Here is a 20,511-nt window from a genome sequence, read left to right as displayed (position 1 = left end):
CATTTCTGAAAAACAAAAGGGAGAAAAAGTTCTGGACTTTATTTATGATATCGCTTATCCTTAGCCTTTGAAATACTATTTTATTAAATTACAAAAAGCATACTCATTACAAAAAAAGGTCGACTTTCCTTTGCCTTTCTTTTGTTACCTTTGAGCCCTTCAGAGCTGTAATCTTATTACTGATTGTTTATGAAATTATTTAAAAGTATTGCTCAGCAAAACAGGATGCACAAATAAAATGAGTTATATGGGGGAGATAAAGGAAATCGTGACTCAGCTTGATGCAAGAAGTTATTGACTTAATGTGATGTTTTGCTGGTCTTTTTTGTTCCATGTCACCAATGCCTCACAAACCTTTCGACGTTTCCCTTCTTGGGCAAGACAGAAGCACATGTTGATCAGCTGGGCAGCAGGCACAAGCCACAAAGGAGAAAAAGATATGAGCTTCTCAGGGTACTCCTGGCTTTAGTTTTTCCCTTTTAAAGCCTGTCTTTCTCCAGCCAACATTCCTGTGTTGTATAGCAACATAAAAGTCAAAACTAGAATAAAGCATTACTAATAGAAGATTCTGTTTCTTGGCAGTTTTTGGAAACGTTTTGGAATGTCATGGGAGAGGGGTAGAAATTCCGTTTTCTGTCTAGTTATTAAAACTCATTTCCCATTCACTCCAAGCAAAGGGATAACAAGAAGAAAAAAAGAAAAAGATCTCAAAAGATCTCATAGTTATGGCTCCAAAGAACAACATATTTTGAAAGCTAATTGTAGTGAAATGTATGCAACACCTCTTCCTCAAGCTCCTTTCACCATTCTGGTCCACAGTGTTTTCAAAACACTACACAGCATGCCAGACTTGCAGAGAATCTGTGGAAAAGAAATTCTCTCCATCTCTTTCCAGTTAGTCTCAAAAGAAGATAACCATAATCAGACATATTTTACTCCAAAAAAGCGGTTACTTAGCAACTGTGGCCCTCACTCTAAACTCCAGTATGTGTGTATATTTTACGTGATTTCCCCAGGTGTTCAGCAATATGTTTTCATTCGCTGAGTGAGAGCTGGGATTGCAAACAGTATTCCCTGCTGAAACAAATTCAGTTCATCCCCATCCTTCTGCCAGAATACAACAGAAATCATTTATATGGCTTTTATGTTCTCAACCGCCATATCCAGAAGATACAGCTTAAGCTGTATCTCATTCTATGCGAACCTAAGAACCCAAAAGCGCCCGCTGTGGCTCTATTAGGTAGGAAGATACTGCTGGTTGGGGTGGAGAAGTGCTTAGATGCTGGGTCTCAAATTCTGCAAATCTACTGGAAATAACCTACCCTGGATTCTGCCACCCTTCCCCCACCAAGATGTACCTTGTACTCTAAATAGGATCACTGAAAGGCGTAGGAAGACTCTCTGGAGCAAATAGTTCTCAGTGTGTTTAGATGTGGCAGAATTGGGACTTCAGTAAATAGCAATGAATAATGGAATAAGTTTTTCAAGGACAAAAAACCACTTGCTTCTCACTTTTTCTTCCATACAAGTCTCACTGGTATAGATTTTTTGCTCACTGCAAAAGACAGAAGCTGCATAGCTGAGCCCTGTAAAATAGCTGACAAGATTAAGTAGGGTCCTCCATGAAAAATAACAGATTCAGATACGCGCATAACTGTATATATACACACATATATGCAAGTACATGCAACCACAGAAAATGGTTGTTCAGAAAGATAAATTCAAGCCTGTAAAGTCTATGCAACCAATTCTGAGCTGGTAGAACTATGAAATGTATAAACCTTTTAGGTATGTATATAAATGGCATACTAAATGTATGTGGGTTCTTTGATTTGAAGTGAAACTGATCTACTTTTTTGTTTAAAATTTTTTCACATGACTGCATACATTTGCTTACTCCATTCAGCTTCTTTTAGGGAGGAATGGTAAGGCAAACAAAGTTTATCAGAGTTTAGCTAACTAATTGGCTATACCAATGCCACCATGAATGCTTTGTTCCTATTTTCATCATTTCCCTTTGTTTCTTAGTTCTCATACAGGAGATATGTAGACACTGAAGATAAAAGCATGACTGCTTTAAAACTACATACATATCCCTACTTGCTGGGCTGGACATGCAAAGACACTTGAAAACCTGAATGTCAAATAGTAAGAAGAAAATAGGACCTAAGGAAACAGCAATCCATTATTGGTTCAGGGTAAATATGCTTCAGATGATCCCAGGCTGTGAGCTGTGATGAAAATTAGCACCACCCCTCTAATAGACTTGTCACTTGCAGCCCTAATATTTAGATAGACAGATGTCTCGGGAGAAACTAGGAACAATGCTTTTGTTAGTTTTCCCCATTGCAGTGGAATGGAGTGATCACTTAACCACTATTATTTGACCACTCTATTTCAAATTGCCCAGACAAGCAGCCCTCTCATACTGTAGAATATTTTATCACTATAAAACTTAAATACCAGTATCTATATATTTTAAAGCAAATAGTAAAATAATATAGTAGTTTTAAAATTTATATATATTGTGGGCAGCAAAATAATTTATCTTCTCTAATTTAACTGTGGTGCTCACAGTAGTTATTGCATGAGGTTTTTGGGTTTTTTTCCCCTCCCTTCATTTCCCATAAGCTGCTGTGTTTTGCCTGTGGTTACAGCAAAGGTTTTGCTTTTTCTGCCATATTCTTGGCAGTGTTCAAGCCACATGCTCTTGACCACACATTTAATTCACTGTATGTCAGTTTACTGACCTGCAAAATACAGCCATACATCTCAAAGCAGATAGTGTGGTTTCACTGTAATTTTTAAAGCAACTTCGTGCTCTAAAAGTATGCAAAAGTGGAAACTATTTTCACTTAACTATTTTGAAGTTAAGCACGTATTACATATTCATAAAGGATAAACTTCATAAAGGACAGAACTGTGAGAACTCTGGGGTTTAACTCATAAATACAAGCCATAGGATTCCCTTTAGTTACTCTTTTACCGTGCCCCATGACTTAAACTTGACTAGAATATACCGTCAAGACTGTGATATGAAGACACAAAGAACCTGTCAACCGCATGTTACTTTGAATCTGTTAACCTGCCTTCCCCCCACCCCCCTTTTTAAAATAACTCTTGAGTCTCATTATATTTTTGCTTTGCTGGATTAAAGGGCTATTAGGTTTTCTCCCTGTGACTTATTTACATACCTTGATCAACTCCCCTTTTGAATATCAAATATTCTATTTGATGAATCCGCTGGAGATAATCCTAATATAGTGAATAATAAAACAAAATGCTTGCAGATGCACTGCAGTTTAAAGGTTTTTGCGATATGAGGTTAATCAAAGCAACTAAGCCAAGAGTTATATAGATCAGGCCAACAGGAGGTAGGTTGAAGTGTTTATCACCTTCCACACCATTTTCCATTCTGCCCATGCTGCATATCAGGGTCACAAAATATTTCAGGGATGTTCAGGCAGAGCTTTATTTATTTATTTTTAACTGAAATTGCAGTGACTTCTTTTATTCTTTCACTTGTAAAGTTAGATGCCTTTGGTACCATGGGTAAAACAATGACTGTGTCAAAATTTGCATCAAATCTTTTAAGATAATCAGCAAACCAGGATTTTGCCAAGCAATCTAACTGTGCATAGGTCTGAGGAAACCTTGAGAACTAATGAATATGCAATACCTCTAAATAAGTGACTTATCTTTAAATACAGAAGGGATCTGGACTGAGCAAGGAGATAACTTCAGAATCAGTTGTATAATGAAAGGGAGAAATTCACCTTTACATTGATTTATTAAAAAAGAGTGCTTTTTAAAACTGCACAGGTTTTTCCAATATTAAGATCGGTCCTGGGATAGAATGGGTAAGATAACATGCAGATCATATGCATGTTCATTATGTAATACTTCAAAACCTAAGTAACGCATCACATGGCTATGTATGCCTGTGTACACACACCTATATCAGCTCTTCTGTATATCCAACTGCTAATCATTTGAGCTGGAGAATGAAAGCAGCTGAAGACTGCTGAAGTTCCTTACCAGTGTGGAAATGTCCTCTCTTTAATGCAAAGCAGATGCTACGCTAAGAAGCCAGTGCTACTGCCAATTTCCTGTGGAGCCTAAAAAAGCCCATCAGTCTGCCAAAGCGATTTGTTACATCTACAGAGCTAAATAACGTGAAATAGACACAATTTTATTATCCATGCCTCTAAAATACCGTGGACAGCTGACAGATTTGTTCAAATGCTGAGCAGAAAGGAAAGGATTTAGTGCAGGTCTGACAGGCGAGTTTTGCAATACATTGCAGAAACATCCCACCTTGCAGTATGATCAAGGCACTAACCCCCCGCCCCCAAATTGCTTTCAGCCAGAAGAATCAAGTCTTATTCTCTCAGATAAAATCTACTTTTGACAAGTATCTGAAATGTAGACAAGGTCAGCAGGTAACACAGCATGATTCTGAGATATAGATAGTGAAAATCTTATAAATTCTGTGCTTAGGACAATAAATCTTCAGAAAGAATTGGAAGGGAGGAAGGCAGTGAAAAGCTCCTTTAAAAATAAAAGTGATAGATCCAAAAAGAATGCAAGTTCTTTTTTGCATTGCCTGCTAGTTACAGGACAGTCTATCCAGCTGTGTCAATATAAACATAAAATATGTATCATCTCTCTCTATATAAGCTCTTCCCCCCTAAAGGAATATTTCTAGCCTTCCTCCCTTGCTCCCTCCCGCCATCCTTAGTGCCCCTCAACAGTTTACATATATCTCTTTCTGCTGACACTCTCCCCTCAAAATTATTGGCTTTGGATGGTCAAACTGCTGGAAATTTTGCAGCCTACGACCCATTATTTTTCTATGTGATATTACTTGCAGGGTTATTGTGGTAATACAGAGGAGAAGGATAGAAAAGTGTAACCGTTTGCTTCGCTTCTGTTACCTGACATGAATTACTAAAGACAGTAACCGCTATTGCCCTTTTTAGCCTTTATCTTGTAGAGGCAGCAAATAGGTTTTATGACTTTGCTGTTAGTGCTGTTTCTTCCTGCTGGCAGCTTTCCTAGTGACGTTGCATGGTGACTTTGGCCAAGCAATCTGGCACATGTTGGGTTTCTCTATCTCCTTGGGCTGGCCCCAGGCCTCGTTTGGGCTTTTAAGATAACCATCCTCAGACAAGTCTCTCCTTTTTCTCTCATAGATACAGGCAAAAAGAAATCATGAGAATGCAGTTCCACCAAAAGGAGGAAACCAGATTTAGGAAATTCAAGTTTTTTGCAAAATAGATATGCCAAAAGCACTACGAAGTAATAATATGCCCCTCTGCAAGGCTGCCATCCACCACAGGGCTGCTTGCAAAGCAGGGCTTCCATGGGAACTGTAGGGGCTCTCATGTTCACAGCCCTCCCCCAAATCAGTTATAGCTACAGCTCCCTCCATTCACGCACAAAAGTTATTCCCTTTATATTTTCTGGAGCAATGGATGTACTGCAGTTTCCGCAGAAACATTGCAACAAAAAGTTCTCCGTTTACTTTTCATTTCATGCATTTTTTTTCCTAATTCAGAGATTTAAATGCAAAATTTATCATTCAAGGACACTGTGTGGATTAGCAACGCTCTCTGGAGGTTTGTGGGTTTATAAAACCACAAATGGATGTACTCCTTTATACATGTAGCTTTTTCCATCTGTGATAAATGTGAAATCAACATTCTTTTCCCCATGAAATAAAACATCCAACTGTAATTCACTGAAAGCTGCTAATAGCCCCCAGCTTCTTCATCTGACTGAACTACCTCATGAAAACTGGGCAATAACAGAAACAGAGATGCTTAGAAAAAAGAAAGATAAGCTACAAGTGAGCAGAGGAGGCACTGGGAACCCAAAATAATGTAGTGGCAACTGTTCAGAAGAAGAATAATGCTAGAGAGTACGAAAAGGGAAGAGGTACAAATTGCAAGTGAAAGCAGAAGAGAAAACAGCTGTAGCAAAATAATAAAAGAAGGCCAATGACAAACACAGTTAAAGAAATGGCAAACAAAATAAAATGAAAAAGAACAAAAAAAGGCTAGAAATAGATTAAAATATAGGACGGAAAGACAGCAAAAGAATGAAGGAAATATAGGGCACATTATTCAGTTACTCGACTGCTCAGTCACTCAGTGTCCTCTCTGACATCATTTGGCACCTGAACATTGTGACAGAACAGCGTAAAACCTGGAAGAAATGAACACTGACAACCTTCCTTATTGGTAACCTTGACAAACATCCTTGTCTTCTAAAATCCCAACATGCCTAATGAGATGCCATCACTTTTCAACCAGTTTCTTACCACCCTTTGTTTTTCTTCCCCGCTACTGAACTCAGTTTGTTCTCATTTCTTGCCTTTTTTTCCTTGCAACTATCTTAGCTTTGAGCTTTTTGCTCTGCCTTCCTCTGAGATCCAGTCAGCTAAGCACAGCATTTTCAATAATTTCAATATATATTCACTATCAGAAGTCTCTGTTTTAACTTGCACTCATAGTAGGAAGGTGATAACAGGATAGGTATACTGTTTATTTTCTCAGTCAGAACCCAGTTTCTTCATTGCTGTGATAAGCTACTCATTTTCCATTCTGATAGATTATCCACTTAGAAATTGAATTATTTTTCTAATAAGAAACCAAGAACAAGTTTTGCTGCCATAGCTGTATAAAACAAACTCATTTCAAAAGGTCTGGCAAATGCACCACAAGGTCAATGGGTAGAAGCATGATTTGGAATTGTACTACAGCATATTCAATATCCTTTATGAATTCTTCTCCATGGACAATCAACTTTCACGGAAAACCACAAGGGAGGAGAAAAAGAGTGAAAGAGCATGCAAAAAAAATAGTGCGTGAAAGAAAGCATGAGAGAAAAATAGAAATGAAAAAAAAAGGGCTTGTTTGCCACAATTTTAGCCTCAGAATCTTTGTCAAGCAGAAATGAAGATCTTTATGCTGTCTGCAAGGTATGCTTCTTTGCTTATCAGTATATAGGATTATTGTCTTATAAAACAGCATCCCTGTCCTATTACTTCTTAGTCATTGGAGCACCCAGTTACTCCCCTATGCTACTTGGAAGCAAAAGTAGCAAAAGTTACCAAACCAAAACAAACAGTGGATGGAAAAAAGAAAAAAGTTATTAGGTTTATTTCCATCTAATTTTAAATTTCATTTATGTGAGAGCTAACAATTGTGCACTGATATACCGATATAATATATTCACCATGAGTGACTAAAATAACATACAGAATAATTACTGATACAACAGAAAATTTCCAGTTTACTCTTTTTCCAAACTTTCTCTGAATGCATACACCTTAATGGAAACAAAGGTTGTCACTGGCCAACAATTTCCCGTTATTACAAAGCATTCACTTGCCAGCTTATTTACTCTAAACCTGCATTTACAGTGCTACCAGTAGAGGCAGGCAGCCTCTATGGAAACCGACCACCAACCCATCGGAACAAGATGCTGACCCCCCTGCTCAAACTGAGTAAACATACTTTATCCAATGAATTACTTTGTGGAAATTAGTAGGACTACCCAGAGACCACCATTCACTTAAGTAAAGTCCTATTAATTAAAAATAGTTACTGAATTGTTACTATGAGTTGTTTTACATTACTATATATTGCTCTATATTACTTATATTATAAATGCTAATTTTACTATGGTAGTTTCTTCTTGGAGTATTTTTGAGATAAAAAGCAGGGGAGACATTTTTCCTGAAAAATATTTCTATTTTCCATTCAGCTCTAATTATTCACTGTATACCAGGGCACCCAAGTGGGAGATCTATTTTGCGTTATGCTAGAAAAAGGGGTAAAAATAGCTAGCAAGAGAGCTTACAGAAAAAGGTTTAGACTTGGCAAGGTTTTTAAGTATGTGCCTCATTTAAAATATGTAATTAGGCCCCTGGAAGCCCTGGATTTATTGCAGGAACAGAGTCTGGAAAGCAACTGTGGCTTTAAATTTCTGTCCTATGCTTCATATTCTTGTGGTATCCAGCCTTTTGGCATAAAATATAAAAATATCAGGGCTTAACATTACAGCTACAGCAGATCCTTATGGCCTATATACCAGCTGAAAATTGCCAGCATTCATTCAGCATCCTTTTGGTACAACCCACAGGCAGGAAGAAAAGAAAACAAAATGTAAGATAATCTCTTACGGTACAGATATTTCTTGTATCTTATATGGCTGAAACACCCCTTTAAACCATTAAGGGCATCAGAGAGCCTTTGATAGGTATGAAGCATACTCAGATATTGTGTATTCTGTGTAGAGGAGAAAGCATACATCTGTCCTTTGTATAAAGTCCTTAAATGCAATTTATACATACTCATTTTTATTTATTTATTAACTCTTTAACTACTGTTTTTCTGAAACTGTTGCTGAAGACCGTGTTGACTATACTGGCTGGATTCAAAGCGCTTAGGATTCAGCAGGTATTGATCGCAGGACTCTTGTTTATGTGGATGGAATAACTGTCCTGGGAACACCGAGCTCTCACAGAGGCTAAGATAAGCCACTCGGTACTGAAGCTACCTGACAGCTTTAAGGTATTTGCAAGTTATTTCACTGGATATCATGGACCAGTTACTGCATGTTTGAAACCTATGGTTCTTTACCCACACTGAGGGCAAGCCCTAGTTTGTCAACTCCAGCCTCCAGTGCAGCCTCTTGGAGTACTGCTACCATATTTTGACACTGTGGTCCATAGCAGCAAGGGGCTGGATGGTTGTCTCATGTACACCCAGGGGATTACTGGAGGCAATGACACAAATTCAGAGTTAGAAGTGCCTCCTCAGGGAAGTGGCTCAGCACTTTCCTCTCCCCTGCCTCTGTCCTCCCCCTCATCTCCGAAAGGCATGGTCAGCTCCTACAAGCATGGCAGGATCTCCCTTGCTGCTCGCCACACCGATCAAGCCTGGAGTGTAATTTGGTGGCAGAAACCAGCTTGCTGTTAACATTATATTCTAGCACCCGCTTGAGGGAACCTCAAATTCAGTCTTGCGGGCAGATTGTTGGACCCTGCCTGTGGAAAGGGTTTTGGCATGGATGAGCTTTGGCTCCAGTGGGTGCTGGAGAACTTCAGAACATTCCTATGTAAAGGGACGGATGAACTGGTGAGCAGCTTGTAACTCGCAGAGTTTTAGTTTTCCCTTGGCTGTCCACAGATTCAGGAAAACAGCTGCTAGATTCCTGACACAGTTGATATAATTTAGTTTCTCTGCCAAGAAACTCTTGCTTCTAGTTTTCTACCTAATTGAATCACCAAGTCCAAGAGTTATAAAGTGTTTATCGGCTGCAAGGGGTAGGATGAATGCTGCAAAAGTCAGTTTTCAAGACTGTGTATATCTTCCCTCACTGGCCTATTAGCATGGTGAAACAGATTTTTAAATAGTTTAAAATACCTCTGATGATAGTCTCCTTTCCTCCCTCTCTTACCTTTGCAGAAAGGCCCAAAACAAATGGGCTGTTCTCAAAGATTATTAAAATAAAGGCAATTTGGTTTTAGATTCACCTAAATTCCTCCCCAGAGAGTACACTGCATTTTTCTTCTTTCTATTTCACAATTACAGGATCACAGGAATGGCTGCTTTCTGCCCCCCACCCCCCCGTGAATCCATAAAATGCAAGTTATTAGAACTAGCTCCACTTAACACCACTCAGTGTTCAATAATGATATATAGGCTTTAATACAGTATATAGCCCTTTTGCTCCATAGATCTCAAAGTCCTATATGAAGTACATTATTATTTGTATTACCTGTTAGTTGGGGGAACTGAAGTAGAGAAAAAAGAAAATGATGTACCCAAGGTTTCCCTATGGGCTGACAGCATGACTGGGATAACATACTATGCCTTCTAAATCTTAGCTCTGTATCCCACATAGCTTGTTCCTTACAGCTAAAGATTTTCTAAGTGCTTTGGATCACTACAGGAAAAACGTATTTTTTGGTTCCAGAAGTCAGTAAAAATTCATTCAGCTACCTGGATCAACTCAATAATCATCACTACTGTTTTCTTGAGCTCTTCATAGCTCATAACTAATCAAGATACTTAGCAGGTGTTTGAGTCATAGACTTTGCCACGTGCATTAGACATGTACTCACAGCACAGCTGACCAGACTCTTTGTTGAGTTACTCAAAGTCATTTCCAGCTGAAGTGAATGGATGCGCCGTGCTAAATTTGCTTTGTAGAGTTTATATCAATCATATAGAAATGGATATGTACTTTTCCATCATTATTGCTATATCATGTCACGTTAACTGAAAAGGTATTGCTGTGCCTTTAGAAAGGAAGAATCATCAAGTACAAAGACTCCTGTGCTACCTCTGGACCCATTTTGCACTTCCATTTAAAGAACAAATATAGTAAAGCACAAGACATTCATAATGTTTTCCCAGTCACCTTATCTTGCTGAAAACTATTTGGGTTGCTGTGATAAGAAAGTGTGTGCAAGCAGATAAAGTCATCTTCCGGTTTGCCAGCTTCCCCACAGCAGATCTAACATACCTGGAGGGGTTTGGAAAAGTTCATTCACAACTGGTACCTGCGAAGCTGTGATGTGTCCCTTTAGATTCAGAAACCACTAGCCTGTTCTTTACGAGTAACAGTTCAGTGAGGCTTCTGGAAAAACCCTTGAATAGTTTATCGGGCTTCTTTTTTTCCCTCCCTCTCCCCGGTGCAACAGTTGTCTAGGAACATCTAGCAACATCTTCCTTGGATGGCATTTTACTGAACGTATTGGGTGATTTGGGACAATAGTGGCTGTTGGAAAGTTTACAATAAACAACAATAGCCCATAAGCCTCTTCTGGCCCCCCCCCCCCACCAATTTAGATTAAGGAATTAACTTGGGTACTTGACCAGCTTCTTAGCTTTGTCATAATCCCAGCCTTTTGGGAATATAAGCAATAATGATTAAGTAGTAGTCCGGATTAAAGTGTTAGTCACTTCTGATTATTTATCCAGTCATCCAAAGAAATATTAGGAATTATTTCAAGAAAATGGGATTTTTGGATACCAAAATCCTTAAGGAAATAGAAGTGAATACAAGGTTAAACCTGATCAAACTCATTTCAAATACAGGCACATAACAAGCCAGCAGTCAACTCTTCTCCCTATTCACGTTCAACAGACAACTCATGCCACAGGACTATTCAAACAATACTTTCCAGTCCATGAGTAAATGCTCCCGAGCTGTTCCCAGCAGTTCCCAAATGGGCAACATGTCTTCTGCTCCTAAGGGAGATCCAGCACTTCCTACTTTTCTCTTTGTCTCTTGGGGACTGCTTGGAGCAGGCTAACAAAGTACTCAGGAAGGCAAGGCAGGCTGGGGGTTGACCTGCTGGAAAGTAGCTCTGCCGAGAAGGACCTGGGAGTGCTGGTGGATAACAAGTTAAACATGAGCCAGCAGTGTGCCCTGGTGGCCAAGAAGGCCAGTGGGATCCTGGGGTGCATTAGGCAGAGTGTTGCCAGCAGGTCGAGGGAGGTGATCCTGCCCCTCTCCTCAGCCCTGGGGAGGCCTCACCTGGAGTCCTGTGTCCAGTTCTGGGCTCCCCACTACAAGAGAGACATGGCACTCCTGGAGAGAGTCCAGCGGAGGGCTACCAAGATGATTAGAGGGCTGGAGCACCTCTCCTATGAAGAAAGACTGCAAGAGCTGGGCCTGTTCAGCCTGGAGAAGAGAAGATTGAGAGGGGATCTCATCAACGTGTACAAGTATCTGAAGGGGAGGTGTCAAGAGGATGAGGCCAGCCTCTTCTCTGTGGTGCCCAGCAACAGGACAAGAGGCAACGGGCAGAAACTGAACCACAGGAAGTTCCATCTGAACCTGAGGAAAAACTTCTTGACTGTGAGGGTGACAGAGCATTGGAACAGGTTGCCCAGAGAGGTGGTGGAGTCTCCTTCGCTGGAGATATTCAAAACCCGTCTGGATGTGATCCTGGGCAATATGCTGTAGAGGACCCTGCTTGAGCAGGGAGGTTGGACTAGATGATCTCCAGAGGTCCCTTCCAACCTCAACCATTCTGTGATTCTGTGATTCTGTTAAAAAATAAAAAAAGACTAAGAGAAGATAGTCAGTACCAATCTGACAGTCATTTACACAGAAGCATTATCACAGCTCCCTGACAAGAGATTAATTGTAAAGAAGGGGTAGCCAAAATAAATCCAGGTACCTGCCCTATTAAAGCAAGAGCTGGTTACGTGAGCTGGTCTTTCGAAGGAACTATCATTAATCCAGCCAGAAACAGGAGCCACAGCAGCTATCTGTATAACTGCTACCAAGTATTTAGATAAGGAAGGGTCTTGAAGCATAAACAACTTCTTAATTAGATTCTTTAACTCTTAAACGCATGGAAAATATTTCTCCCTGCCAGACCGCAACCATAACAGAAGAAAAAACAAGGAATGTTTTGAAGGGGAGAAAAAAGAGTGAGGGAGGCAAAGCAAAATAGAATGATTAATGCACGTAATATTTTCTTCTCACCTAGTAGCATGAGAAGGCACATAATATAGTTTTCCAGACCAAAAAATAATTTATATTAAACTCTATAGAAATATGACTACATGTCAGCAGGGAAAATATGAAAGCTAATGAAAGACCAACTGAAAGGTCTTCATATCATTTTAGGCATTTAACATAGGTGCCTTCTTCACCTAACTCTATCACTTAGGCTAGAAGCATGGTTGCCCTCCATTGTTATCAACAGAGACTGGACTTTGCATTACTTCCTTGCTGAAAAGGATCATTTTCAGAAGGAAATGCATCTTTCAAACCCTTACATGCTGTAACACATGCATGTCTTTGGAGGAGTCCATGTGGAATCAGAAGAATGAACACAGGGAATCTACATCTGGTTAAGGGAGGTACGTTCCTCCCTTCCGTATGCAAGAGATTTTTACTTTTCGTTCCTTTGTGATTATCTATGTCTTATTCTTTCAAACTAAGGTACCAACATCCCTGGCAGTATCAGAGGAAGATGAATCATGTTTGCAGAGCGGGTTTATTCTGTGTTCCAGTTCTGTTAAAGGATGTAAAATAATAAAATTGTATTACACTGAAACGTCAATCCTTTCTCCTTCAGGAAGGAAATGTGGGAGGTGATTAACAGGTTAAATTCACATACAATAACAGAAGGGAAGTATACTAGGGGGCTGAAATATACACTCAAAATAACGTGAAAGGTTAAATGAAGCGTTTCTCAGCAACTGATAGACGAAGGCTTTTACATTTACGTTATCATAAAGAAAGCAATATAGTAGTGGTTGTGACCAGTCAAGAGTATAAATGTTGGCAAAATTCACTGACTATGGCTTTTACACATTTTTGTCATCCAGCTATATTCCTAATGCAAGTTAGATACATATCAAACCTAATTTAATTGTCTGAATGATTCACCATACAGAGGACAAAGAGGATAACAGGCATATACCAAATATTAATTCGATTGATCAGAAAAGGCAGGAAAAACTGTTTCATCCCTGCTGGCCCCAGCAGTCATGATTCATTATGCAACCCTGATCACTAACCCAAAGCTTTGGCTGTTTCCCAGACGAAACAAGGTCTGTATCTAAGGATATTTCACTGACAACGTCCATTTACAGTTCCTCAGCCCACCTGATAAGTGTCTGTCAGAAATACTTCATGTTACCGCAGTATGGAATCAGGTTGGTTTTGTGGCTATTAGAAGTGCAAACGGGGCTAAGGTAGCCTGGTCATACAAAAGCAACACATGGTGTGAGGGAGGGACAGAACAGAGGAGGGAGAGTTTTCACAGTGCCTGAGCAGTAGAATGGGTTAAAACATAATAGCCTTATAAGAAGGTGCAGGCACTAGTTTTGCTCATAGTATTTGTTCTGTGGAGCAGGATATCGCTATTGAAACTTTAAACTTCCGCTAGCATTAAAAATACAGCTAATTAAATCCAGTTAAAACAATTAATTGCGATGGAATGAACAACTCCTACCTAGTGCAAACTGACTTCCGTAGAAGAGAAATGCTGATTTACACCAGCTAGGGTCCAATCCAAAGAATGTGAGGGTTGTACGCATGCTACAGAATGACTATGCACTCTGTTTGGACTAACAACTGCTAGGAAAGATGTTTTGTCTCTATTTGAAGAGACCAAACTCTATTTGAACACACTTCCAGTTCAAGAGTTCAAAGCTCCACGCTTATTGGACTGCCTGTGCATTTAGGATTATTTGCAGGAAAAAAAGGAAAGCATTGGGGGTGGGGAGGGGGGGGGGAAAGACAGCAAAAAAAAAAAGCCATGAAGAGCATGCGAGGTAAATATGCACAGGAAGACTGATAAGAACAGGAGAAGGATAGAAGGAAAAAAAAAAAGAAAAATCCTACCCACCAGTAAGGATACACAAGATGCAAACCATGCTTTTCCACTCAAGATTTAGGAGGAGGTAGGGCTTCACTTGATGTTATTAGAAAGCATAGCCCATGGAAAAATATATAGCATTTCTTAACATATAAAAGTAGATGCACCATCAGTGAGACCCTCATCCGGTACAGTTTGTTTTAGCTCTATAAAAGTCAAGCCATTTGCTAAAGAAACACAAAAATACTCCCACTAAAGCTATAGTAAATCATTTTTTCATTTAAAAAAAGCAACTTGTAACTTTTGCTTGTAAGATGTAAAAATCTTCACTTGTAAGCCTGTTTCAGTTGTTCAAGTACAAAATGCTTTTTCCTTTCCCCATCCCTCTCCCCAGAACAATTCCATGCACAAGTAAAAGCCAAACAAAACTGGTTATGTGGTTAAAGGACACCTTTTCATCACAGTTTATCACCCACACTGATCACTGACATTGATAGAAAGGAAAATCTCCATAAAGAACTCTTGCCTCCGGGAGATTACAAAACACAAATCACACCATTCATTATTGCAGCTCTCACCACCTGCAACATGGAACAAGTCTTTTTCCATTGGTACAGAAAAGACATTGTACTTTGCCACAGTGCATTTTTCACCAAATACATATATTTGCTCAGCATTCTTTATACGGATCTAGTGCCCTCTGCTCTTTTCCTAGGCATTTGTTACATTCAGATGTAGGACAGCAGGTCACCTGAATCTTAAGGCTAGTCCAGTATGGCCAGTCTTACCTTCTAACACCTTAGCATGGCAATGGGGTGCATGCATTTAACAGGGAATAGGAGAAAACTTACAACTCTGACAAAACGTAGACCCTTCACATTTCACTGTTTCTCACAGACGTAAGAATTAGGCAGCAGCCAAGGAAGTGACCAGTCAGCAAGATTTCAACAAAGGAGCAGAAACTTATTTTCATTTGACTATATTTAAGGCACATACCATTTGAATGCTGAGGTGCTCCAAATATTTCAGAGAAGATAAAGACTTCCACTCACCTTCATTACCCACTGCTTTCATATGCCAGTCAAGTCAAATGGCTGTTTGACACAAAGCTTTCGGACCAAGCTTGCAAGGGACGGACGCTCATTTTGATTTCCTGCAATCTGTCAGGGCAAGGGTCCTATTCCCAGTATATCATCCATTTCACGTTCCTTCCCTCTTACATCTAGGAAATGAAAAGACACAAAGTTAAGGGAGGGCAATTATTAGGGGATGAACATCTCAGAAATATGGAAAGAATTTGTCCTTGTAATAGTTCATTATGAGACATACTATCACTTAGATTCTGGAAAAAGTTTCACAGTTTCATACAAAAAGTAGAAGATAATTTATAAGCATGAACTAGAATCCAGGAAAAGAGTGCACATTGAATTGCAACATATTTAGAACTAGGTTTTATGCCAGAAAATAACACACTTCCCATTTAACTGTAATTTCAAATGCAAATACCAGTGTCCTTAGAATAAAGCAGATGTTGGGCTTTTTTCGGTGGAGTGAGCAGTTGTTCATCTCTGAATCTTTGTATTCTTGGGAAAATGTTTGAATGCCTCAGTGAATGAACTACAGAAGTAGCTGAGTTTTGCAGCACGTTCCCAGGCAGGCTAATTTTAGCTCCATATTTGGAGCAATTATTGAAAAGTTGTAGACTGTTATTGTTATAATTCTGGATTAGGGTCAAGTAAGTGGAATTTTATTTATTGTTCTTGGAGAAGATTTTGCTACAGTTGGCTGTAAATTGTTCTGACAGTGAATAGATAACAGCTGCTTCCATTCGTAAGTCGTAAGTTGCTTTGGCAGCTAGCTGGAAAGTAAGATCCTCAGGGGTGAAAAACCTATTTTATTAGTGCAACCTTAAAAGTAGTTACAACTGGCTTGGCTTCAGCTATCACTGGAGAAAACGATACACAGTTAAGAGAACATCCCACTCTCCTCCAGACCTAGGCTGTTAGTGTTGTTTTGCTTTCCCTCTTCCTTCTTCCCATAGTACATCTACATACATGTATGCATGTATACATAGAGAGAGAGAAATATATACATTTATATTTATCTGTAGGCAGAATTTTTTCTCTCCTTTCTTCGTCTCCACTTGTTAAGGTCTAAGGTGCTTTGTGTTGGATGGAGGAGGAAGTCAGATGGCTTCAGGGGATCAGTGATGGAAAACTCATAGCAATTCTGAGATGCTAGAATAAACAGATTTTTCCAAACTTAACAATGGTACTCTAGGAAACAAGATAAGCTTTCTCTGCTTATATCGCCACATGACAAGACTTCTACCTTTAGTCAGCCTTAGTTAGAAGTGAACTATGACAAAAAGGCAGAATAAAAGGCCTCAAGCCCCCAAACAACTACATACATACTTATTTTCACAAAAAATGCTATGCTTTGTTGTTTGCACTCCATGGTGCCAGGGTGCAGCAGGAGCAGGGCTGCTCCTTAAGGTCCTAGCTGTGGTGACCCCAGCACAGCCATGCTCTCACCAACAGGCACTGTCCTGCTGTCCCCTAGCAGGACTGAGCTGGACATGGTGACAGGGCCCACCTGAGAAACCCAACCAGGAACAGCAGGAGCCAGAGCTGGGAACAAGGCCACCAACAGCACAGATCCAAGCCCAGCTACAGCACAGCTCAGAAGACAGGGAACTTGGCCCTGAGCTTAAATAGAGCCCTGGGCCCATGGGTGGGTGGGGGTCTCAAGTGAGGCTGGTCATTAAGGCCTGTTAGTGCCCTCATAGCCCCGGCTCACTGAATCTGGAGATTCTTGCTGTAAAATTTGGCTAGAGACAGGGATGGAGACATGAAACTTGTACATCCTCTCACGTGTATCAGTTCACCTGGCCACCAAAAAGAGACAAAGAGGTAGGAGGTTACTTCAGCATGCACATGGCCTTGCATGTGCAGACACAACCTGATGCATCACTGCTGTGCCAATAAACTCAATTAGACCAATCAACAGGTCCACAGGTACTCCCGTGTGTAGGTTTCTGCAGGAGAATAGATCACTTTATTCTTGATTGTTGTTCTCAACAGGAATAATGGCTTTCATATGAGAACAACAATAATTGAAAAAATTCAAGAGGTCAGATAACTTGAAGGGCCTAATATACCATTCTATATGGGATTTTGGCATTTAGTTGGTTCTCTTCTGTTATATACATCTTTATAATGCTACCTTATTTATTAAAGCATTTTTCAGAACACAGACCATCCAGAACACGCCTCTTTTGTTCCAGCCAACGCATTGGGGTAAACATTGCTGAATTTTGCTCTTGGAACGGACATCCTGTGATGGGCACAGCAGCCCATGGAGGTGAGCACAGCATCAGTCAGCCTGCCTGTGGCAGGGACTGAAGCAGCCTGAGCATGTTGCGCTGCCTAAGGTGGAAAAGACACAATGAGACAAAAGAATGAAATGAGTAAAGCACAAGCAAACAGAGAAGAGAAAAATTTATTAAGCACATCCAAGTAGTAGTTTTTAAAGACTTGTGGACAAAAAATGATGAGAGACTTTGTGCACTATGTTGTAGAAACATAAGCGGTTCAAAGATCATTTGGGCTGTGCAAAGAAGAACAAGAAACGGAAGAAATACACCGCACATGATACTGAAGTCACCAAATTCCCTTCAAGGTCTAAATCTGATTGTATTGAAGTCAATAGCAAATAGTTTGTTGTCTTAATTGGAACTGAGATTAAATCTTTGAAGTTGGATTAATAAAATTGCTTTTTTTCTCCCTTTATTTTGATCTTTTAGAGAGACAACATAGAAAAAAGAATGGCTTAATTTTCTCACGGCCAAATTCTCTCCTGAAGTAAATTGGCACAGCTTCATATGAACCAATGATTCTTCATCTGTTTGAACTATCACAGAAATTGGATCACAAGATTTTTATGAGATTTGAAAGAAAATTTAAAATTATTTACTATGATCAAGACCTACATAATAAAAAAGCAAAATACCAGATTTATGCATAAGGGAAAAACTATATTGTAAAATGATGTTCAGAAACATAAAATACCATGCAAAATCCTTGTATATGAAAAGAAAGGATACATTACTCATCTGTCTTTTGTAGATTTGGAAAGCTGGCCAAACGTACATTATGATTTTTTTTAAATATGGTACATAGACTGTATCTGGATGATATGTCATAATCTGAAACTAAATGAACATCAAATGAAATAAAATAAATTAAATTAGTTTCTACCTTTTTAGTTTTGCTATTAAGATCGAGCATTTATACCTCATTATTAAACAATCCAGAAAAAAATAATCCAGATCCTCAGGAGCCATTTGGCAGAGTCCCTTTCCTTTCAGTAAAGTGAAGGCAACATTAACCTGGGACAGGGGACACGGTTTGAATCCCAGATTCAAAATAAACTAAGGACTTGGCTATGCACTCTTGGCTTGAAATCTGAATCACATTTAGGTCTCAAGTATTCAGAGAAACACGTTTCCTTTCTCGGATTACATACCGAACAATGTGCTATTAAATCTTATCATAACACACGTCCTAGAGCTGTATGGGGAAGATGAATCTACCCAGTTCAGGTTTGCATCACTGGATAAACTACTGACTCATGCGTTTCCCTTACCGAGGTTATAATCTAGCGTTTTGATAGTCCATTGGTAGCAGATAATAAAAGCTTAATAAGACAAGCTTGGAATGTTATGCAGTTAAAAAATAAAATCTGAGGGCAATCCTTGGCTTCTGTACAAGAAAACTACTTTAAGGGACTGGTAGACAAAGGACTTGTATTGAAAACCTACTTTTAAATCTAAATTCACAGCACTTATTTCAGCTAACCTTGATATGCCAAGGAAGGATTTTGTTTCGTTTTGTTTGATTATTCCGTGCTGTTTTGTAGCTGGCACTTTTTATGAGAAATCCTTGAAACTAACAGTACCCTGTTTCCATCACATCCTGTAAATGCATGACTGACAGTCCCCCCCCTCCCCCTGGAAAGATAGGACTTCACAAGAGAGAAAATGCAATATAACATAAATAAAATATATAAGTCAAGAGTGCATTTTCCTTTCATTACAGCTAGGATAAGCTTGAATGTACAGAGCAAGGACTTTACATCCCTTATTTATGCAACAGCCCAAGTTCAGACTGGCTAATCATGAGGCCTATAAAGGAACATGAACCCTGAGGCCAAAATTTTCTCTTCTATTCTTCCTCTGTGCCCTTGCTACCATCACAGGGGAAACTGATGGATACAATCTGGAGATACTTCCTGGGAAAATAAATCGTTATTCCTGACAGCCTGAAGGAAAATCCATGCTCATTTCTTTAACACAGGTACTTTCCCTGCAGCCAGGCTCTTGGAAGCATCACTCATCATTTCCGAGCAGAAGGGCTTTGCTACTCTGATTGTTAATGCACACGTGTGAGTGCACGTGTGTATGTGTGACAGGCAGCATGACACTGGATCAGGGCTGCATGCCCAGAGCTATCTTATATTTTGATTGTAACAGAAGGTAGACCAGCAGTTCCTTAATACTAGAGTGACAGGAAACGTTACTGCGGTTAATACCAGTTTTGCACAGTGAGACTTTGCTGTGGGTATTTTTTTTAACTCTGTTTAGTCACAGTACAATACTGACTGGCACAATGCATAGACAGAAGAACGAAAAAAAATCACAAACTCAAAAAAAATCCTCTCAAAATTGGAATCTTTGAATGTTACAGGAAAAAAAAAACAACTGCCCAGTTCGCATACTTTAACCAAATCAGGATCACTTTTAATACTGTCTAGGGACACCGCCACACACCTCACAATTGCTTAAACTAATTAGATCAACTTGTACAACAGGCAATGCACAACTGTGGCCTCAAGGACACTATGGGCTGAACAATTTCATTGTTTTGTGATAACACTGGTTTTAACCAGCCTTGTTGGATGTTTAACTGCCTTCCTCCTGCACATCTTATTTTTCAGACCCATCCTGCAGCTAACAGCTGCCTTGTTTCATAACTTGACATAAGAAGGGTGGCTTATCTTCTCCTAGCAATTGGTTCAGTGCCTTCTACCCTGTCCCAGCTGTACATGAGGCATCAATACTTGCATTTCCACATTAAGTTGTCTTT

At 39.5% G+C, this 20,511-nt stretch overlaps 1 long non-coding RNA gene across 19 annotated transcripts in view; it reads right to left on the bottom strand.

The window, feature by feature from the left end:
- The window catches only part of LOC138066375 (uncharacterized), a 93,852-nt gene that overhangs the window by 810 nt on the left and 72,531 nt on the right, over positions 1-20,511 (bottom strand). For 16 of the 19 annotated variants that reach the window (XR_011139781.1, XR_011139785.1, XR_011139780.1 and 13 more), the window contains 3 exons: positions 17,591-17,793; positions 15,418-15,587; positions 11,715-12,074 (listed from right to left, as the gene is read on the bottom strand). This is a non-coding gene — a long non-coding RNA (uncharacterized lncRNA). Of the gene's footprint in view, positions 1-11,714; positions 12,075-15,417; positions 15,588-16,457; positions 16,603-17,590; positions 17,794-20,511 lie in introns of those variants that run through there. The other 3 variants (XR_011139787.1, XR_011139793.1, XR_011139782.1) reach the window with 3 other exon arrangements.

This window comes from Struthio camelus, chromosome 2, assembly GCF_040807025.1.
Source record: "Struthio camelus isolate bStrCam1 chromosome 2, bStrCam1.hap1, whole genome shotgun sequence".
NCBI classification, from domain to species: domain Eukaryota; kingdom Metazoa; phylum Chordata; class Aves; order Struthioniformes; family Struthionidae; genus Struthio; species Struthio camelus.
The sequence above is the reverse complement of the archived record's forward strand: the minus strand, read 5'-3'. Positions and strand labels throughout refer to the sequence as shown.